The following is a 24,440-nucleotide window of genomic DNA, read 5'->3' as shown; positions in this document are numbered from 1 at the left end:
TTGTATATTGTCACTTTGTCCCGGCTTTAAGTACACAGGCTGCATTGTGACATAAACTCCAAGTGAGCGGCGTTCAGGTTGTAGGAATACCATTTGTAGAAATCCAGAGGGCTGTGATAGTCCAGGACCAGCAAGAATAGGAAGAGGGCTACAGAAGAGGAGAAATCCAGGGAGCTGGGAATCTGCATGTTTCCTGAGCGCCAGATCCTACTGAATAATAGATGCCAGGATGCTGAGCGACCGCTGCTGCTGCTGCCAACAGCACAAAATAGGGACCTCCAAGGAAAGCCAGGAACAGTGCTGGCAGGATCCGCCCAGAAAGCTGCTAGAAAGCCAATCCAGCTCCTTCTAAAGGAAGACGAGACGCTTCATGGATGCAATTGTCTCATCGGTCAAAGATGCTAGATCTCCTTGGAGTAGCAGTTCTCTAGTAAATGACATCTAGTATTGGAATCCCTGCGGCTGTGACTACCCAGACGGGATGCAATGGGGCACTTTTCCTTCTTCTCCTCCTTTTGTCCTCCCTATAGGCGTGCTGGAGAGCAGCATGACATCTATAATGATTTGCAGGGCTTGAGCACAGGCTTTACATAGAATATGTATGAGGAGGGACTCTTCTAAGCTCAGATACTAAGGAAGCTGCTAAGCTGCACTGGTGTACTCATGTAGCAGAGCTGGGTTTGTCATTAGAGTAAAAAAAAAAAAGGATGTCACTTCCTTCAACTTGTATTATATAATGTAAAAGTAAAACTGCTACCGAGTTATCAACAAAACACTAAAAATGACAGCGGGCTCTGCTATTTATGTGTAGTTACAGCGCTGACTGTATGCTGGGCCATTTTTGGATTTCAAAATTCTATTGAAAGAAGCTCAAAAACAGCCATTAATTCACATTAGGTAACATTTTACAGCTGTAAACATACGTGCAAGGTTTAAAATTAATAATATTTTATTTTATTTGCACTTTTGGCCACGTTCACGCAATGTAAATTTTCAATTAATCACGGCCGCTGTTACCTTTCTGCAGCAACGGCTGGAATTAATAGAAAATGTACGTTGTGCTGCAGTCTATAGAATCTCATCCGCAGTGTATACACATAGTATACACTCTGGCCGGGATCTCTAGCGGCCACAACGAAAACTGACATGTCAGTTTTGTGCGCCTGCTTTTCATTGAGTAGCTGCCGCACAAACCTGACAGGTCACATAATGGAGATTGCGGCTCGGTATGGCTTCTCTGCTATCCAGAGGGCAGCCTGCTCTTTACCAACAAGGGGCAAAAATCCTGAAAGGGCTGTCTACTGAAGGTGATTATCCATTTTGGGGTATATTATGACTCAGCTAATAATCCCAGTCATGTCAAAAAGTTTGACTTTTAACAATGCTACTTCCAACAGATGGCACAAGAGAGCAAGCAGGAGCATTGCATGGCCTATAAAATTCCAGAAATCTTTTGGTGCCCGTTCTCCCTAAGTATGAACATTACCCCTATGATGTCAATATTTATATCGCTGATCAACTGGGACAGCAAAATGGGACATCAATCGAAGAGGAACTATTTTCCTGCGTGTTAACATATTTCTGGGTACCAGCATATAGGTATGGACGTAAGAAATGGACATAAGAAATATACATATGGCTGTATACAAATGAGTTAGAAGTCATTTACTTTGTCATACATAGCAGATGACACAGTAGTCTCCCAGTACCCCCCCCACTATCAGTCATCAGGCTTTGTATTACCAAGCACAGCGCCATATAACTTGTAGTGGATGTACCTGGTACTGCAACTTACCGCAGCCCAACCCCTTTCAAGTGTTTCTGTGTATAAGACTACATTTTAAGCCAGGAAAATATTTTCAAAAGTCAGGGGTCATCTTATACCCCGAGTATCATCTTATAGGACGGGTGCTGAAAAACTTCAAAACGGAACTGGAGAATCTGCGGTCGCCGAAGACTGTATGAAGGGCAGAGAAAGCTACAGGTGTCCGAGGTATGGAAAAAAGAGATATGGTGGAGTGGAGCTGTGCTCAGAAAAACTCAACTCTTTAACCTGTCTGGCCGCCCTTGTATCCTACCAGTATTACTGTACCTCCTTCTCTGCCTCTCAGATCTCAACACTGTCTGTTGGTTTTTATTAACTTTTATTTGGTGTTTGTTAGAGGGGTAGTCTTATACGGCGTGTATATCCCAAACGCTATATTTTACATGCACAGTGGTGACTTGTATTACGAGCATAATTCGTTCCAGGACTGTGCTTGTAATCCATATCCACTCTTAAACCAAAGCTAAGAAATTACTGGGTCTGAGTACAGTGCTGTAGACCACGCTATGCAGACAATGCCCCTCCCCCACCCCCCTCCCACCCAAAAAAAAACTGTATGGGGCCCCCCTCCCATATATATATATACTCGGTGATGTGGCAAAAAAAAATTCTCTTGTGGCCAGAGGTAGAATCCTGCGTGCAGCCACAACAGTGACTGGCAGAGGAGAAAGCCAATGTCTGCTTGTTCTGTGTATCCACTGTATTTAACTATAACAGCCTATTAGGAGCCTCATGGTTATATACATAGGTGCAGGAGCAGACTACCTTTTGCTTAACCCCTTATGTGTGTAAGTGACCCAGTGTTCTCTTACATGCTGCAACACAAACAAAGGGTTAATGCAGGAGACAATTAGCTCTCCCCTTTGCTACTCCTGCCCCATAGTAACCTGCCTCTATGGTAGCTACGCTACTGATATATATATATATATATATATATATATATATATATATAGTGTATATACATAGCCATTTGAAATGTTATGGCTGAACCATTTCTATAGATGAAAAAGGAGTAGAAAAAAAAATCTAATTCGGGAAGAAAAGAGTGAAAAAGGAAAAAGCAGAAGACATTTCTGTGACTTGTTACCAAAGTTAAGGCATTTTCCAGGTGATCAGAGCCAATTTCTAAGCACACAAAAGCGAGCCGCTGAAGAGGCCTGTGTGGCAGGATTGAAATGAGATACTTATAGCCAAATAACTCGTCATTACCCCAGGTAAAAGCACGGCTTGTGAACAGTCTATTTCTGTCTGGAGAACTTTTACAAAGGGATTGTTAGGGTTGAAGAAAATGCTATTTTCTGCTCTTTTGGATTTTTTCTTTTTCTTTTTTTGCTTTTTGGGTTGGCAAAATGGCCTTATCTTCGCTGTCTGGTTCATTCTTTGATTTGTAGGAAGCAATAGAGGGTGAAACCCAAGCTGACATGAGCTAAAGGCAGTTCCTACAGTTACTATGGGGCCCTAAGAGTGAGGGGCTGCATTCTTGATGTTGGTCCTTGAGTGGCAAGCACATTGTAAGAACTAGATTCTAAACAAACAATGGGTGGGGATTAGCCCAATGGGATCCTTCCTCATGGATGGGAAAACCATACACTAGGTGCACAAATGGCGCATTATTTAAGTATGTTCGAGCTCCATTTTTCTGAAGCAGATCTTCAAATCCTTGGCATACAGTAGATGTACAACTTATCTTATACTTTATACTTTGAGCTTCATAATAAAACAGTCTACAGTGCACTCCCTCTAGTGGTGACTATAGGCAAACTGTCTTTAAGGTTTTACACTGGGGATATGAAGCTATCAGAAAACAGCAAAGTGATGGACCTACATGACATGGTGCGAAAAGCTGGACATTTACTACAAGGCTAAAGATTTGACAGTGCAAAGCTATACGGCTGTAATATCATTACAACACAAGCAATATAACACAGTAATATAACATACAACACAAGCAATATAAACAGTGTCACAGTGTCTATTATCTGCCGCATAGGTCCACAAAAATATTCCAGTGACCATCTGACCTTCCTAGTCCTGATTTTGTGAAGGTATTGCAGTGATATAGTGATATTAATATTAATATTAATAGTAGTAGTAGTAATAATAATAATAATAATAATAATAATAGAAATGACAACAATATATAGAGAGTCTTTTGTTACATATACTTTAAAGTGGACCATCCATTTTTTTACAGAAAGCAGACATTTCCACTACTTACAAGAATTGGACCTGCTATGTACCTAGAGTGGTTGGGCCAAATGTCTGTATACAAGAGGTAGAGCAACCATCTACTTATTACATCCACATACCATACAGGCTGTGGATCATCCATCTTCATACAGTAAACGTAGGGGATTGGTTACAGAGTTGATACTCTACATGTCTCCTTTGATAGCCTATGTGACTCCTAACAATTTTCTGTATCATTTTATTTACCAGAAATACTCCTTACCCGAGAAAAACGGGTCTAAAGCTTTATATCACTTCCCTGTAATCTACTGTCCACAGTCTATTGTTGGGCCCAGTTTGTCTCTAGTAACAGAGAGAACAGGACAGAACACAAAAAGTGGAGCTAGCTTAGCATGTGCATAGTCCTACAGAGTACCTGCTCAGTCCTTAAAATGTAAATAAAGGCTTCTCTCTCATGGCAACAGCAGTTCAGTGCTTAATGTAACACCTTCCTTGCTAGGTTGCTGCATTACGTAGCACCTTGAAAACCCACTAGCCCTTCCTCTTTCACATGCCATCTATGGCACTGTATTGTACAGCAGATCATCCCCCAGGCCCGCAGCAGCCTGTTCAGTCCAGTGTACCCTCACCAGTAATATGTCATGGCAGAACAGTAAGGACCAGGTGCTGTGATGTGATTGGCCAGGGAAAGGAAGTCCAAATCTGATCATATCACCTAAAATGGAGAGAACAAGAAACAGCTGTGAAGGGGACTCTCGGGGGCTCAATAACAGCAGCAAAGGGCCAAAAATAACCTTGCCACCAATCTGAAAGGTTAATGTGACAACACGTATGCAATAATGTGCAAGATTCATCAAAGCCTGTGCTCATAGTAATAAATTTTGAGCAAAAGGTTAATGAGTTCTAGCGCAGCGCAGCGCCCCCCCCCCCCCCCCCCCAAAAAAAAAGTGCAAATGCAAAAAAGATTGGCAGATGATAAATGTGCCCCTTAGTGTATACAAATGCTAGCAGAAAAGAACAGATTGGTAGTGTGGGTCCTGTAGTGCCAATACTTGCAGAATCCCACCATGATTTGGGCATAAAGCTATAGGCTGCTATAAGAGCATGAGCCTAGCAAGCTAAGAGAAAAGCCACTTTTGCTAAAACTCAAATACATTTCCAAAGCAAAGTACAGGAACATGCAACTCAATAGGGCAGCAATGGTGACGGTAACAAGCAGTACATGCTAGATAAAGCCTCATTATTAGTCATTCAGCACAAAGGGAACATTTTATACTGAGAATGGAACATTCCGCAGCCACAGAACTAATAATGATTATTCTCTCAACTAGGACAAATCCATTTTCACGTTAACACAATTTTGGGGAGGGATGGGGGGGTTACTAAACATATATTTTAGTATTTTTTTTATATTTAGAAAATGTATATACAGTATTTAGATGTGTTCCCCCAGAAAAGCCTAAATTCCTAATATGTATGGTATGAGTTGCAGAAGTCTACATTGTTTCCTTGGTGAACACTGCCCTCTGCTGCCAGAGAAGTAAAAATAATACAATTTAAGAAAATGTGAAATGATCAAGCATTATATTATGTATTTAAAATACTGTACTAGTGCATTATGGTACATTAAGGATAGAATAATGATATCACTTGAAATACCCCAAGGCTATGTGTCAGGTTTTTGCCACAATCTGTATTGCGTTAAAGAAACACAACTAAAAATCAATTATTGTGGAAAGAGACAATGCTCTCATAACAATGGCACCTGAGTAGGACTGGGCGATTAAGTGTCAAAAAGACAAAACCGAAAATGGCCTCTGTCAACCAACCTGATCCCCTGCGGGTTGTTTTTTAGTGATTTCTGTGTGATATATTATACCTATGCTGCAATCACTAAGCACCTAAGAGTGCCCAGAGTAACGTATGCTGCCCCTAGATGGGGTATCCTATCAGATAGCTATCCTCTGCTGCCCTCAGATAGTGTATCCTATGCTGTCCTCATACAGAGTAACTTATGCTGCTCTCAGATAGCTATACTATGCTGCCCTCATATAGGGTAACTTATGCTGACACATGACTCAGACATAGAGAGAGCAGGACCTTTACAGAGAGAGAAAAGGGTGAAGGACCTGATCACATGACCCACAGGTCCTCAACCTTACAGTGTGTACATTGTGGAGAGCAGCCCAACAGAGAGGAAGAGGGAGAAGACTGAGCTGTTAAGTGTTGTGTGTCTGTGTCAGTCAGTAATGTGTGTCAGTCAGTCAGTCAGTCAGTCAACAATGTGTGTGTCAGTATAGTGTGTTTGTGAATGATAGGGGTGTCTCCAGTCATTGTGCATAGTCATAAAGCACATCTGTAAATAAATGTGATATATATATGTGTGCTGTGTGTAATGGGGTATGTGTGCTGTGTGTAATGGGGTATGTGTGCTGTGTGTAATGGGGTATGTGTGCTGTGCTATGAAGTAAGGAGTGTGTGCTGTGTGTAATGGGGTATGTGTGCTGTGTGTAATGCGGTATGTGTGCTGTGTGTAATGGGGTATGTGTGCTGTGTGTAATGCGGTATGTGTGCTGTGTGTAATGCGGTATGTGTGCTGTGTGTAAAGGGGTATGTGTGCTGTGTGTAATGGGGTATGTGTGCTGTGTGTAATTGGGTATGTGTGCTGTGTGTAATGGGGTATGTGTGCTGTGTGTAATGCAGTATGTGTGCTGTGCGTAATGCGGTATGTGTGCTGTGTGTAATGCGGTATGTGTGCTGTGTGTAATGCAGTATGTGTGCTGTGTGTAATGGGGTATGTGTGCTGTGCTTTGAAGTAAGGAGTGTGTTCAGTGTAATGGGGTATGTGTGCTGTGTGTAATGGGGTATGTGTGCTGTGTGTCATGGGGTATGTGTGCTGTGTGTCATGGGGTATGTGTGCTGTGTGCCATGGGGTATGTGTGCTGTGTGCCATGGGGTATGTGTGCTGTGTGTCATGGGGTATGTGTGCTGTGCTGTGTGTAATGTGGTATGTGTGCTGTGCTGTGTGTAATGGGGTATGTGCGCTGGGGTATGTGCGCTGGGGTATGTGCGCTGGGATATGTGCGCTGGGGTATGTGCGCTGGGGTATGCTATGTGTAATGGGGTATGTGTGCTGTGCTGTGTGTAATGGGGTATGTGCGCTGGGGTATGTGCGCTGGGGTATGCTATGTGTAATGGGGTATGTGTGCTGTGCTATGTGTGCTGGGGTATGTGTGCTGTGCTATGCTATGTGTGCTGGGGTATGTGTGCTGTGCTATGCTATGTGTAATGGGGTATGTGTGCTGTGCTATGCTATGTGTGCTGTGCTATGCTATGTGTAATGGGGTATGTGTGCTGGGGTATGTGTGCTGGGGTATGGTATGTGTGCTGGGGTATGCGTGCTGTGCTGCTGAGAGACTGTTTTGTGAATTAAAGTTTATGTTAACAATAATTTGTATTTTTTATTGTAAGTAATTGTACTGGCTAGGGGCGGGGTTGCATAGATGGGGGGGGGTTTGATGGTGGCGGCCAGGGGGGGCTGGGGGCCAAATCGCACCTCTGCCCAGGCGCCCATAATGCTGTTAAGACGGCCCTGCCCATAGCGACCCTCCATAGCCACGCCCCCATAGCGACCCTCCATAGCCACGCCCCCATAGCAACCCTCCATAGCCACTCCCCTACAGTCACCACATGCTGCTGACTGAATAGTGCCCTATACAGTAGCCAATCCCCCCATATAGTGCCCCACATAGTAGCCAATCCCCCATATAGTGCCCCACATAGTAGCCAATCCCCATATAGTGTCCCACATAGTAGCCAATCCCCCCATATAGTGCCCCACATAATAGCCAATCCCCATATAGTGCCCTACATAATAGCCAATCCCTCCATATAGTGCCCCACATAGTAGCCAATCCCCCCATAGAGTGCCCCACATAGTAGCCAATGCCCCATATAGTGCCCACATAGTAGCCAATGCCCCCATATATGCCCCACATAGTAGCCAATCCCCCATATAGTGCCCCACATAGTAGCCAATGCCCCATATAGTGCCCCACATAGTAGCCAATGCCCCATATAGTGCCCACATAGTAGCCAATGCCCCCATATATGCCCCACATAGTAGCCAATGCCCCCATATAGTGCCCCACATAGTAGCCAATCCCCCATATAGTGCCCCACATAGTAGCCAATCCCCCATATAGTGCCCCACATAGTAGCCAATGCCCCCATATAGTGCCCCACATAGTAGCCAATCCCCCATATAGCGCCCCACATAGTAGCCAATCCCCCATATAGTGCCCCACATAGTAGCCAATTTCCCATATAGCGCCCCACATAGTAGCCAATCCCCCATATAGTGCCCCACATAGTAGCCAATCCCCCATATAGTGCCCCACATAGTAGCCAATCCCCCATATAGTGCCCCACATAGTAGCCAATCCCCCATATAGTGCCCCACATAGTAGCCAATCCCCCATATAGTGCCCCACATAGTAGCCAATCCCCCCATATAGCGCCCCACATAGTAGCCAATCCTCTCCTTTGTGTGACTCGACCAGAAAAACAATAAACCAGTAACTCACCTGACCTCCGGTCCCAGCAGCTCCTCTCTCGGCAGAGCGCGCACTCCCGTCATCCTCCGGGGCGGGCAGCGGGGTACAGAGTCCCTGACTGTACCGGAAGTGATTCATGATGGAGGCTGCAGGTCCCTTCCGGCACAGTCAGTGTCTGTATACCCCGCTGCCCGCCCCGAAGGATGACGGGAGTGCGTGCTCTGCCGGGAGAGGAGCTGCTGGGGCCGGCGGACAGGTGAGTTACTGGTTTATGTTTTTTTTCGGTGGGGCCACATATAATGCGGGACACTGGGTGCTGTTCCGGGACCGCGGGACAGCACCCCGAAAACGGGACTGTCCCACGGAATCCGTGACAGTTGGGAGGTATGTGATAATTGTTAGTAATCGATTAACCGATACTGTCTTCAGGTAGTGTATCCTATGCTGCCTTCATATAGAGTAATTTATGCTGCCCCCAGATGGGGTATCCTGCGCTGCCCTCATATAGAGTAACCTATGCTGCCCACAGACAGTGTATCCTATGCTGCCCTCATATAAATTAACTAATACTGCCCCCAGATACTGTATCCTATGCTCTGCTTATGTAGAGTCACTTATGCTGCCCCCAGATGTGGTATCCTATGCTGCTCCCAGATAGTGTATCCTATGCTGCCCCCAGATGTGGTATCCAATGCTGCCCCCAGATAGTGTATTCTATGCTGTCCTCATTTAGAGTAACCTGTGCTGCTCTCAGATAGCTATCCTATGCTGCCTTCAGATAGTGTATGTATGATATGCTGCCTCCAGATGATATATCCTTTGCTGCCCTCATATAGAGTAACTTATGCTCCCCCTAGATGGGGTATCCTATGCTGCCCTTATATAGAGTAACTTATGCTGCCCCTAGATGGGGTATCCTATGCTGCCCTCATATAGAGTAACTTATGCTGCCCCTAGATGGGGTATCCTATGCTGCCCTCATATAGAGTAACTTATGCTGCCCGTAGATGGGGTATCCTATGCTGCCCTCATATAGAGTAATTTATGCTGCCCCTAGATGGGGTATCCTATGCTGCCCTCATACAGAGTAACTTATGCTGCCCCTAGATGGGGTATCCTATGCTGCCCTCATATAGAGTAACTTATGCTGCCCCTAGATGGGGTATCCTATGCTGCCCTCATATAGAGTAACTTATGCTGCCCCTAGATGGGGTATCCTATGCTGCCCTCATATAGAGTAACTTATGCTGCCCCTAGATGGGGTATCCTATGATGCCCTCATATAGAGTAATTTATGCTGCCCCTAGATGGGATATCCTATGCTGCCCTCATATAGAGTAATTTATGCTGTCCCTAGATGGGGTATCCTATGCTGCCCTCATATAGAGTAATTTATGCTGCCCTTAGCTGGGGTATCCTATGCTGCCCTCATATAGAGTAACTTATGCTGCCCCTAGATGGGGTATCCTATGCTGCCCTCATATAGAGTAATTTATGCTGCCCCTAGATGGTGTATCCTATGCTGCCCTCATATAGAGTAATTTATGCTGCCCCTAGATGGGGTATCCTATGTCGCCCTCATATAGAGTAACTTATGCTGCCCCTAGATGGGGTATCCTATGCTGCCCTCATATAGAGTAATTTATGCTGCCCCTAGATGGGGTATCCTATGCTGCCCTCATATAGAGTAATTTATGCTGCCCCTAGATGGGGTATCCTATGCTGCCCTCATATAGAGTAATTTATGCTGTCCCTAGATGGGGTATCCTATGCTGCCCTCATATAGAGTAACTTATGCTGCCCCTAGATGGGGGATCCTATGCTGCTATCAGATAGCTATCCTATGCTGCCCTCAGATTACGGATCCTGTTCATGTCTAGTGTCTGATCACTAGAATTACTGATTTTTAGTCACGTCATAAATCAGAAAAAGTGAAATGAAATGTGAAAAAGTCAAAAAGTTCCATCTACTCCAAAATAGTGCTGATAAAAAGGAAAAGACAACCATTTTAATCGGCTGTGTCCTGAAGGGGTTAAAAAATCACTCCACCTGTGGCACTGTCATTGGATGGTCACACATGAACAGCACTGACTGTACCTCTTTCTGTACGTACTCGCCCTTTAGCCTATGACACAGGAAATCTCACAGAGTAGACAAATTTTAGGGCTCTAATACACGGAAAGATTATCATGCAAAAAATTGTTATATCGTTTGAATTTAAGCGATAATCTTTCCGTGTATGTATGCAGGCAACAATCAAACGACTGACAAAAATTTGTTTTTGACCATAAAATTGTTGTTAATCGTTCGCAAATTGTTTGTTTGTTCGCTGAGATCAGAAGATATCTGGGATCAGAAGAAATATACAGTATATGAGTGATCGCAGCTAATGACTATTATTCTGTGTATTATGGTTAACAGTTTTAGGTCGTTCGCAAAAGTGCTCTTTTGCGATTGTTTATTGAAAAAAAAAAAAAAAAATATTATATATATATAAATAAATATATTGCTTTGTTTAACAGGACCCTTACAACCGGTAATATACCAGTGAGGTTTCATAGTGGGTAATGTTATTGTCCAAGTTGTAAGTGTAGCAGTTCCCACAGCAGCATGTACACCATGTGTCACTAACACCAGATTATGACCTCACACACAGATAAACAATGAACCTACGTAGATAATCCCATGCCGCTGTTATGTAAAACACTGCTACAGACTTGCCTGGACTTACATGTGTATAGTGAGGGCAGTACACGCAGGGCGGCTGACACCAGGCTTACAGGGTGTCTTACTGTGGTAATACTTCATGACTACAAGGGCCTGTAATACTTGTTGACTATGAACTATGGTCTCATAGTGGTCACCATGGGGGAGATTTATCCAAGGGTGTAAAATATAGACTGCTGTAAACTGCTCACAGCAACCAATCACAGCTCAGCTTTCAGCTCTGGTAAAATGAAAGCTGAGCTGTGATTGGTTGCTATGTGCAGTTTACACCAGTCTATATTTTATACCCTTTGATAAATCTGGGCCCATGGCTGCAATGGGAAAAAAAGCCAAAACATTATTAAAAAATATATTCTAATTTTTACATTCCCTAGTAGTATTTTAGTTATGGGAGATTACGGAATTGGTGCCAGAATTTATGGATTATCAGAAATGATTACCTTTGGTTTAATACCACAATCTATAAACTGTACATTGTATGGTGGCACTGCCATCAGGGTCAGTGTTGGTGAACTGTTCCATAGGGAAGTGCATGCAGAGCAATTTGCATAATTTATTGTTTGGGATAGGCATGTTCACACAAGGCAGGCTGTCACGTGTGAATGCAGGATGCAGCAAGAGTACAGAAGTCAAATCTCAGAAGTGCAGAAGTGCTTCCTCTTAAGGGGGTACTCCAGAGGGGGAAAAATGAATAAACTGGTGTCAGGATATCATACTGTTTTGTAAAGTATTTCTATTTAAAAAATCTCAAGTCTTCCAATACTTATCAGCTTCTGTATGTCCAGCATGAACTGTCCAGAGCAGTAGAGGTTTTCTATAGGGATTTGTTGTTGCTTTGAAAAATTCCTGTCATGCACAGAGGTGGCAGCAGAGAGCACTGTGTCAGACTGGAAAGAATACACCACTTCCTGCAGGACATACAGCAGCTGATAGGTACTGGGAGACTTAAGTTTTTTAAATAGAAGTTATTTACAGATATATATATATAACTTTCTGACACCAGCTGATTAAAAAAAAAAAAAAATCCTCCGGAGTACCCCTTTAACTGCATCCACCCTAAAATATTTCAACAATGGAGAGTGTAGATAGGCTGGAGGTGTCAGCTGGTCCCTCATGAGAAAATCCTAGTATTAAAAATGTCACATGACAGGTGGGGGCCCTGTTACAAGCCCTTCATGACATTAATCTATCTTCCAGAGAAGACTAACCATACAGGCATTGGGGCAGTGCCTCAAAAGCAAATTTCATTTGGGAGGTCAATAGCACTGTAATTACAGCAACTAATGGGGGGAGGGGGAATTGTTAGCCATTATTGCCTTTAGTCAGCCATGTATTGGGTGCACATATAATGGGGTGCAGCCAGGAAACCTGTGCCTATGATATGCAGGTGAACAGTGGTTCAAGCCTCTGAAATATGACCAAGCACTGAGCAGAAATGGTGATGTATATGTATCACTTAGCTTTCTTCATTCAATTCTATAAAGCCTGTCATATTTTACATAGAGTATAGGGAAGTAGAATAATGGCACGCTACAACCCCTGCTTGCACCTTTGATAACTTGATAGAGTTTATATGTACTTTGTGCTTTTCCATAGCTTTCCTCCAGACCTAGGGTCGAGTGTGAACTATAATCCTAAACGTACAGTCTGTCCATGCTGAGCATAAAAAACCATGGCACCATGGTAATTCAGACACGGTTCAGCCAACGTTTCAGTTACACCCTGACCTGTTGCGTGTCATAGGCATTAGAAGGGCCTAACATATCTGTAACATATGCCATGGTGTACTAGTAGCAAGTTCAATGCATTTAAAGGGGTATCTTTATCTGATCTTGTTATCACCTATCTTGGACTACATTTGGTCTAATTCCCAAACTTTTATTTTTGTTTTGCAGGACTTAAAAGCGAGGTCTGCTGTGTTTTCCTATATATAAAAAAAGAAGGGAAATACTTTACAATGGAAACCTATTGGTCATGAATGCCACTGTATGCCTACACAGTTGTATACATTACAGCCTTTGTTTGGAGATTTACTACGGACAATGTATACACGCGACAGAACAAAAAACAGAGTGAACACAGCTTTACAAGAATATTCACAGCAGGGCACCCACCGCAAAGCATGAACACCGCCCTTATGCCTCTGACAAACACAACTCAGCTACATCTGTATGTTTGAACACCGAATACAGTATTTGTATTTTATGTGAAGTTCACGGTCCTTAAAATAGAAGGTGTCTATGGCAGAACCTAAGCGATTTTAGTGTTTTTCCTATTGAGGAATACAGTCCAATTTCTGCTGCCTCCAACACTGGAATGTGCACACAGCCCTGATTCTTCGATATGTCAGTAATGGAGAATAATTCTGTATTTGACTGTAGCTCCCAGAGGACGGAGTGCGATGACGTCAAACACCTGCCACACAGGAATGGCTCCAGCTTTCCTCCTGACATGCCAGCCTCCACCACCGCCAAAGCCTGGATAAATTATGGAGGTATTTGCTTTTTTATCCTTAACAAAAGTTCAGGCCTTCAGTTACTGTTCGCTACCTTAGAAGACACAGCCAGGACCCTACTGTATGCCAACTATGCTGGCAGAGGGATAAAGCGGCCTGTAAATTCTCCTAAGGTGCTGGAACTATGCTGGGTATGTGAGAAATACAACCAGATGGCAGCTGCAGCAAACCTGCCCATCCATACCAGCTACGCATACAGGAACCTCCATCCACAGACTAAAAGACCCATATACAATACAATACAAGGGCCTATTATACCCTACAATAATATGTTCATATTCAACAGGAAAGTCAGCTTTGTGTTCAAACTTTGGCGTGATAAAGTTTGCAAACCTTGGCATCTACCATATCTTTGCTAGAAATTAGGACTTTGCACGCCTCTCAGGAAATGGTGCAAACTGTAGTGCAAACCTTTAGTCTAAGATGCTCAAAATTGCTTAGAACTCACTTCACTTCACTTCACTTTCACTTAGATGGACTTTAGTGTAACACTAGTGCATGAAATGCTATTTTTAACAAAACACCCACGGTGTATTGTAGATGAGGGATCAGCCCCCCAACACTGTGGCCCCAGAGTTTACATGTTCTCCCCATGTCGACGATTTGTATTGGGATGCTCTATAAGCTGCCCTCTCTTATCAATGTAGTGGTCTGGTTGCTTCCGACATCTCCTGCCCTTTTTATCTGCCCAGTCTACGGGAGAATCTTGCTTCCAGTTATGTGATACCCAGAAGTTATGTCTTCCATGACACCTTTTCCTCATAAAATATCTGTGGACAGCATACAGGCCCCGTGTCAATAACACCGCATGATGAGCTCTTTGGTTGCCCAGTGACAAGCAAAACAAACAACTCCGCAGAGCCCATCACATGCATGCCATAGAGCGTCCACATAAATCACCCTCTCCGTGAAGACACATGCAAAGACACATGCTCAGCCCGGGCTTGTTGACTCAGGCTGTTACTTATATCTCACTTTAGCATTCACTTTCTAAGGTCTACATGGCAAAAGATTAGAAGAACATTTCATTTTAACCTTAGATTAGAACAGGGAATGTTGATGGCAGATGGAGATCAACAGTGCACCCAGGCTATGTATCACTTCACTGCTTCATAGGACAACAGTACCTAACCATGACATGGTCCCATATGCCAGGCAAGGGGTCTCTTATGGGTATCATTATGTCACCATAGAGCAGAGGCAGCTCTGATACTGATGTGGGTGAAAGATTTGGCAAGCTTTATTTTATTATGGAATAGTAGAGTGCAGTCGGCACTGCCAGCAACACTAGCAATCCGGGACATAGTAGCCAGAAACCAGACCTATGTATGCTTGTACTCGGGGTGCTCCCAAACAGAGAAAAGAAAGCGTATGCGAAGAGACTGGGGCACTCACTGGATCTTCCAAGCTAAAAGTCCTTTATTGCATCAGACTTCAATGCAATAGGTGAGGGAGGACAGATGGACTTGCGGATGGACTTTCTTTTAATATACTATGAAAAGCTATCACAGTCCCCCTATCCACCAATATATAAGGCTGCAACTGATCTTTAAAGAAGATCCAAGATCTCCAGGTAAAACCCCCATGTGTTAACCACAAGCTGGATTTCAGACTACCCTACACTCCAATAGACAATGCAGCTGAGCCAAAGTTACTAATCCTAGAACATAGAGAACCAATGAAGACCGCAAAGCTGCAAACACTGCAGAAAGTACACTACAAAAGTGATATATACTACACAAAAGACTATGATGGCACATCAACATAACACGGTGGAGCCATCAGTAGCTGAAGAGGCACAGTCCTTCCCTAGGACCCCTGCAATTGCATCAGTCACTGTAGTAAGACCCCTACCAAACAGACATTGGTGGCATATGCTAGCAATATGTCATTGATGTCTTACCCCTCAATCCAATCTTTAACACCACAATTCGATATCTGCCTTCAACGATAATAATAGAAAAATCAGATTATATATATATATGTGTGTGTGTGTGTGTCTAATATAGGAAATGTCATAAAGTGATACAGGCAGTCAAATAAATGTGATATCTAAAGTTTATTATGCCATACTGCATATTGACCACTAGATGGCAGACGAGTCAGCATAAATGAACCGCTTACACAGTAAATGAAATTGGCACCCATATAAAAGTAAGAATTCGAAGCATGGCACAATACAATTCTCCTCCATACCCGCTTTAAATGGCAATCGACATGGCACAATACTAATTTTTAACCTTTAACCTAGTGCACAACCTATGGCTGCCATTGCAGGGTTTTGTTTTGTTTTTTGTTTTTTCACTCAGCCAGCTTGGTTTCAGGGTGCTGCATACATAATAAGTGGCTAAAATACAAATCCAAATAGAAGCACAAGTACAATGAATGTAACACAGTGAATGGACTGATACAGAGGCAGAGAAGGCCATGTCTGCAATATTATTACATATCTAAAAAATGTTCTGTAAAAGGATTCATTGGTTGTCACCCAGCTTTTCAAAAACTATAAAAACAGCACACATTGATTAAATTTTTTTTTATATTACTGCTTCTTTTTGACACAGATACTTTCATCCTACAATGGGACCAGAATATAAGAACGAGGAATACTCTGTATATAAGACTATAAGACAACTGACACATTTCAAAATTTTAAACCTTTAAAATTTCAAATTGTATCAAACATAGTTCTTCATGTTAAGCTTTCCAAATAGTGATGCAGCTGGAGTGGGCATGTCCCGTATGAACTGGGCAGGTCTATGTTGCACTACGGACATTAAAAAAGTAAAACTCATATTGTCTACAAGGCAAGATCGTGCTTGTGGGGTACAGCAGCAGTCACAGCATGACAAGACTGGCACATGGAATCTCTGCTTAATGCCACCGCGCAAAGAGAAATGAGTTCTAGTATTAGACACCAAGAAGAATCATACTGTCACGATGGAAGAGGAGGAAAGAAAATGAGGGCAAGCATCTGCCTGATGACAAATGAAAAGTGCGGCCCGAAAGCAAATCTCCACTGCAATCCTGGTCCATCTGTCTGATACAGACTAAGCGTATTACTGTGAACACTAACACAGGGAGTCCTCTGTGGACTTCACTATGGGGTGCACTCCTTTGCTGCCTAAAGCCATTCATGAACAGACTGGCACCTGGGGCACACCTCTGCCAGTCCCTCCAATACAACTTTAATATGGGTTATAGCCAGTTCTCAAGGCACCACATGCATAACACTGCAGACGACTGCTTGACTTTTGGTTCTGGGATGAACCCTCGCTTTCCCTTGAAACAACTCCAACAACAATAAACATAGACTATGAAAATAAGGCACAAAACACACGTTTTGGTGGTAAGATGGCCACAGCTTTATCTAAAACACAGGACTAAAACAATCACAGGAGTCATGTGATGTGCTAGGACACTGGGATTTACAGATACTGTGAGATCCCCAGCTGTCTGACATACAGCACCCAGCCAGACAGCAATAAAGGGGGCCGCAACATTACGGCTTCCATTCTAGTAGAGCCAGTATACTTTAGGGCAGTGCTTCTCAAACTGTGAGGCGGGCCTCACCAGTGAGGCGCCCCCTAGTTGTTGGTGAGGCCCAGCTGGGGAGCCAGTTTTCACAAAAGTAACTATGATCTACACAGTCCTTTTACTGTTTGCAAAAATCTCTGTTTTAGCAACATTAATTATTTATTTAGTACTTTCTTTATTATTATCTAGCTTGGGAGACGGGTGAAAGGTAGCCCTAGCATTATTTTTAGCTTTAAATGGACTTTCACCACAGATGGTGAGGCCCAGGCACCCTCTTGGTCAGTCTGGTGAGGCCCAGGCATTGCTTTGGTCTGTTGGTTGAGGCCCCAAGGGTGCCTTCACACCTACCGTATCGCAGCAGAAAATCCGCTGCGGATCCGCAGCAGATCCGCAGCGGATTTAACTAAATGAATGAACACAGCATTAAATACGCACTGTCAAATCTGCTGCGGATCCGCAGCAGATTTGTAAGTGCGGATTTAGTGCTGTGTTCATTCATTTAGTTAAATCCGCTGCGGATCCACAGCGGATTTTCTACTGCGATACGGTAGGTGTGAAGGCACCCTCAAGTAAACTAAAAGTAGACTAAAAGTCCATAGCGCTTACATTTTTTCACCTAGAGACGTATATGCGCTTATTTTTTGCAAAACTAATTGTACTTTGCAATGACTGGCATTATTTTTCCATAACATATGCTGCGAAACCGGAAAAAAATCATTTGCGCTGTCAAATTGAAAAAAAAAAAGGAATTTGTTTTGATTTTGGGGAGTTTTGCATTTACGCAATTCGCCCTATGGTAAAACTGACTGGTTATGCATGTTCCTCAAGTCGTTACGATTACAACGATATATAACATGTAAAACTTTTATATTATCTGATGGCAGATATATGTTCCTTAAAATCGCTCTATTCCCATGCTTTCAGCGCTTTTATCCTTTGGTCTATGGGGCTGTGTGAGGTGTCAGTTTTTGCGCCATGATGTGTTCTTTCTATCGGTTCCTTGATTGCGCATATACGACTTTTTGATCACTTTTTATTACATTTTTTCTGGATTTGATGCGAATGCGCATAAATGCGCAATTTTGCATTTTGGAATTTTTTTGCGCTTACGCTGTTTACCGTGCGAGATCAGGAATGTGATTAATAGTTCGGGCGATTACGCGCGCAGCGATACCAAACATGTTTGTTTATTTCTTTATTTATTTATATTTATAAAATGGGAAAAGGGGGGTGATTTGGACTTTTAATAGGGGAGGGGATTTTTTATTAATATATTTATTAACATTTTCTTAACTAGAAATCCCCCTGGGGGACTTGTATATAAACAGCACTGATCTCTCATAGAGATCAATGCTATGTATATACACAGCAAAGAACGATTAGATCGGTCATAGATTGCTATGGCCTGCTGCAGGCCATAGCAATCTATTGCCGAGCCGGGATCAGCGTCATTCCGACGCTGAGGCCGTGCACGGGCAGAAGAACGGATCTCCCCCCCGTGATCGCATTGTGGGGGGGAGATCCGTCCCACTAGACACCAGGGATGCACAGAGGAAAGCCTTTAAAGGAGAAGTCCGGCCAAAATTAATTTTTGATATGTTGTTACTTATGAAAAGTTATACAAATTTCTAATGTACATTAATTATGGGAAATGCACATATAGAGCTATTTCCCTTAATTTAGTAGATCAGGAAGTGTTAGAAATATCTCTGAAGAAGTGACGTCACGACCCAGGGTGTAATTCCTATGGAGTGTCCAGCAGGGGGCGCTCTCTATATAGAAGTCTATGGGACTTTATTGTTTCTATGGGTTTCTATGTAATGTAATGTAATGTAATGTAGTGTACAGTGCTTTATTGAATGAATACATCTACAGAATACTTTGGGGAGCAAGTGTCCTTGCTCCCCAAAGTATTGCATAAATGTATTCATTCAATACATTCAATACACAGTAAGCCCGCCGATCCGCCGCATTTCCGCCGCATTCCCGCCGATCCGCCACACGCTGATCCGCCGCATTCCCGCCGATCCGGACCATATACATTGAACTACAGCTCCCATCATCTGCTTCTAGTATGAACAGCTGATGGGAGCTGTAGCTGGGTAAGGGATATGACATGCCGCCGGGCGCAGGGGGGAGCCGCTCAGTACACAGGAGCGCTCCCCCCTCCTCCTCCTCCTTCCGGGATAACTTCCGCCTATACCAATGCTGACTCCCTGCCTGGCCGCCGCTCTCCGCTCACATATACCGGCTCCCGGCATCAGCGCGGACACCAGGATGCATCGGGAGCCGGTATGTATGGGGGGAGAGCGGAGAGCGGCGGCCAGGCAGGGACTCAGCATTGGTATAGGCGGAAGTTATCCCGGAAGGAGGAGGAGGAGGGGGGAGCGCTCCTGTGTACTGAGCGGCTCCCCCCTGCGCCCGGCGGCATGTCATATCCATTACCCAGCTACAGCTCCCATCAGCTGTTCATACTAGAAGCAGATGATGGGAGCTGTAGTTCAATGTATATGGTCCGGATCGGCGGGAATGCGGCGGATCAGCGTGTGGCGGATCGGCGGGAATGCGGCGGAAATGCGGCGGATCGGCGGGCTTACTGTGTATTGAATGTACTGATTGAATACATTTATGCAATACTTTGGGGAGCAAGGACACTTGCTCCCCAAAGTATTCCATAGATGTATTCATTCAATAAAGCACTGTACACTACATTACATTACATAGAAACCCATAGAAACAATAAAGTCCCATAGACTTCTATATATAGTGCGCCCCCTGCTGGACACTCCATAGGAATTACACCCTGGGTCGTGACGTCACTTCTTCAGAGATATTTCTAACACTTCCTGATCTACTAAATTAAGGGAAATAGCAGTATATGTGCATTTCCCATAATTAATGTACATTAGAAATTTGTATAACTTTTCATAAGTAACAACATATCAAAAATTAATTTTGTCCGGACTTCTCCTTTAAGTGCAGCTGTCAGGTTTGACAGCTGCACTTAGAGGCTTAATTAGCCGGCGCGGCAACGGGACCTGTGCCGGCTAATAGAGGCACTGCCTGGCTGCACATGTCAGCCGGGATCAGCGCCGTTCAGAGCGGGGTCCCGGCGGGACCCCTCTCTGAACACCCCGCGCGGCACCATGACGTATCAGATATGTCGTGGGTCGCTAAGGGGTTAAGGCTGGCCACTTCCAGGGCTAAGCCTGTTTACTACCATGAGGTTTAACATCCTCTATGAGTTAAAATGAGTCCACCATAACTTGCCTGCAACTTCCACCTGACTCCTAAACCACCAAGCCAAAGCTTTTACAGTTAATAAAATATATTTACACTAAAAAAAAAAATCTTTTACACTTTTTGCACACTTAATTCAATGCCATGAACTTATAACTTAGAATTACAAGTCAAGGTAAAAAAATATAAAAAATGTGCAAAACAAAGCTAAACCTCAACTCATAAAGATTGATCCTCCAGCAACCAGGAGAGGAAAAAAATCCCCTGTGGAGGAAACCTTAGGGAACCAAGGCTAAAGGATTCCCTTGGGTTTAGATGGTTAATGCCAAACTGTAACTAATCAAATGAAAACAAAATTGATATTGTCATCGCATATATGGTACCATGCACAAACAGGTAACAAAAATAGGCTTTACAATAATACATGCATTTGTTACACTTGCAAACAGAGAATGAACTGTAGAGTACAGATTTAAAAAGGGGAAGGAAAGGTTTCCAGATTTCCTTGTGAGCGAGAGGAAGGGAGAGACAAGACAGGAAGTTATAGCTATTCCTAAACCCCACCTTCCTCATAGCAGTACACTAGGCATATACACCTCCATCTTGAAGCAGAACCACCTGTGCATAAGCGTATACCACTATACAGGCAAGATGGCAGGACCTATAGGTCCCCCCCTTCCAAAGTCATGCCCCATTCTGCTTAGGGCTCCGATGGAGTCTTTATAAACTCTACAACATTCACAATATTTTCTGGTAACTGTTGATCAATTGATACAATCTAGGGTGTCTATCCTGCTTCATCGTGTTGTCATTGTAGCAGTTTCGGACAATAGAACCTGTATCATATATGCATCCTGTTTTAACAGTAAATTTGCCCAGTAAAAATAAACAGGATTTTTAACAGGATACTACATGCAATGTGAATCTAGCAACATGCTTCTTTACCCCCAATTTCTCTCCTATTCCCATAGTTTACTACAGCGTATCAGGCAAAAATGTACCAAAAAGAAGTACCGGCCATTAGGCTCACAGGATATAACTGTAGCAAACATTTGGCCAAAGGCTATGTTCACACCCAGGAAATCCAAAACAAAGCATTCTCAATCTGCTGCATACAGTGTGAGTTGCAGAAAATCTGCAGCATGTCAACATATCTAAAAGATATATAGTATTTGGTCAGTACAATATTCCTTGTAGTACAATAGTACAGTGGTCCCTCAAATTACAGTATTAATTGGTTCCAGGACGACCACTGCTTATTGAAAATATCGAATCTCAAGACCAAAACTCTATGGAAAACTGGCGATTGGTTCTGAAGCCTCCATAATGTCAACCCAAAATGAGAAAAAATTAGGAATTTTCTTAACTTGTTTTAATTAAGCATCAAAACAGTATAATGTACAAGTACACAATCGATAGTATAGAACTTATTATCATATATGAGAAGACATCCAGAAGAAAATAACAGCATTCTTTAAACATACATACAGTATAGAAGTATGGTAGTAAAACCAAACAGGAACAACATTAACATGTAACCATTGTTCAGTTCATGAAAGAGACGGAAGAACGTTTATGTACCCTGTCATAATCATATTTGTGAGTGACCAGTTAGGAAGTGTGTCTCTCAGGACCAGGTGTGGGGAGGGCCCCAAGCAACCACCTTACTGCAGTCTGGTGGCTATAGGCGGTGCCGTCAGAGAGTGGCACCAGAGGTCCCATTCTTTATTAAATTTCTTGGGAAATTTCCTCTGCATATATTTATATGTATAAACAATGAGGATTCAAAGACAAATAAGCAGATAACTAATGTATAAAGCAAGTCATTACATACAACAGTCAGAAGGAGACTGGAGACTGTAAATCACTTTCTAGGTAGAAGACTGGACTGTGTTCAGGGTCCTGTACAGATCACACAAGGTCCCAAAAACATGAAATGAATCCCCCTCACCTGGAGCCCGAAGGAACAGCTCATCCTGGCACAGATAAGGAGCAGTAGAAGACATGTGGTATCACACTGTACTGTGGGGGGGGGGGGGGGGGGCGCTACTAGACACACAGAGCAGTACAGTACATGTAGTATCACACTATACTGTAGAGAGAAGATACTAGACACATACAGCAGTACAGGACATGTAGTATCACACTATACTGTAGAGAGGAGATACTAGACACACACAGCAGTACAGGACATGAAGTTTCACACTATATATACTGTAGAAAGGAGATACTAGAGACACACACAGCAGTACAGGAAATGTAGTATCACACTATAATGTAGAGAGGAGATACTAGACACACACAGCAGTACAGGACATGTAGTATCACACTGTACTGTAGAGGGGAAAAACTAGACACACACAGCAGTACAGGACATGTAGTAACACACTGTGCTGTAGAGAGGAGATACTAGACACACAGCAGTACAGGACATGTAGTATCACACTGTACTGTAGAGAGGAGATACTAGACACACAGCAGTACAGGACATGTAGTATCACACTGTACTGTAGAGAGGAGATACTAGACAGCCAATTAATGTATGTACTTCAGTAATACTGGGGTTTTACCAGTAAAATGGTCAATCGTGGCTTTTTTTGGCCAATCATGTGGTTATTTACATGTGCAGCAGCTCCTTACTATTCATAGCATTGTATGTTGTGTCTGGTCTCAACTTATGATGGTCCAGAAAGGAACATTATATGTTGAAAATATTGTAACCTGAGATCATTCTTAGTTGAAGGATTACTATATGTCCATTGTATGTGGGGCATCATGCAATAAAAAAACCTTTACCGGACTGTGTCCCATCAAGCATATTAACAACTTTTCTTTCTGTCAGATTTTATATCAAAGGAAAAATACTAAGAAATTCAAGGGCCCTATTACATAGAGTGATAATCGGCCGAATCAGGCTGATCTGGCTAATTATCACTCCGATCATCGGCTGATTGTGTCTTTTGGTCCTCACCTAAAATCGTCGCCTGCCGACCACACATTGCTACATGTACAAGTGATTGGCTGAGGGGCCTGTCAGTTCAGAGACTGCACTGAGGCTACAGCGGCAGCTCCGGCAAGCGAGCAGAGGGCAGAAGAACACCAGGAGAGTGCAGAGGTAATATGTATAGTTTAGGGCAGGGGTTGCATGGACATCACTAACAACGTCCGTGCTGCCTTTGCTAAACGATTATCGAGCAATGTAATAGGCTCAGTAAACAAGCGCTGAACTTGCAGATCGGCGCTCGTTTACATTACTGAACGGGCCGCCATCGGCTCATGCAATAGGACCGTAAGTCATACTGAGGTAAAGAAGTCTATGGCATCCTATGACAAAAGAGGATGTAATACAGTCATGTGCATGAGGAGTAACAATTTGTAGCACATGCAGAATTTACAAACTGTTGAAATTGAGTGGATGGCCGTCATTTAAAGACAAATAATTACTGTTATTTTAAAACACCGTCGCTGTTTTGAAATAACGGCTGTTATTTGCCGTTAAATGACGGCCATCCACTATGTGTGAACGTAGCCTTTCTGTGTTTTCAATCTACTCCAGGTTTCGGTTGAAAAATACTGACCAAATACTGTGTAGGGACATAGCCTTATAATTCATACCTACTGCTGCACTGACAGTGGTTTATCCCCTTCTTTACATGGCAGTAACATGCATGATCAGGTGCTTAGAGTGTGCATGTTTATGGATCAAAAGAAACGTAGAGTTTTCAGACACAAGCAAATTGTAGATTCTAGTCCTGCTGGGCCCATTACATCAAAAGACATTATGTAATACCGCACTGCTTATGAAATATAAGTAAGCATTGGTAAAGCAATGTGCTTCTGCCCAGTGTGC

The 24,440-nt window shown here is 43.2% G+C and overlaps 1 protein-coding gene across 11 annotated transcripts in view; it reads right to left on the bottom strand.

Annotated features, from left to right (window-relative positions):
- Positions 1–24,440, bottom strand: part of PDE4D (phosphodiesterase 4D) — a 968,497-nt gene that overhangs the window by 25,803 nt on the left and 918,254 nt on the right. The gene's annotated exons all lie outside the window — the stretch shown is intronic.

This window comes from Dendropsophus ebraccatus, chromosome 3 (genome assembly GCF_027789765.1).
Source record: "Dendropsophus ebraccatus isolate aDenEbr1 chromosome 3, aDenEbr1.pat, whole genome shotgun sequence".
Taxonomy (NCBI): Eukaryota; Metazoa; Chordata; class Amphibia; order Anura; family Hylidae; genus Dendropsophus; species Dendropsophus ebraccatus.
The sequence above is the reverse complement of the archived record's forward strand: the minus strand, read 5'-3'. Positions and strand labels throughout refer to the sequence as shown.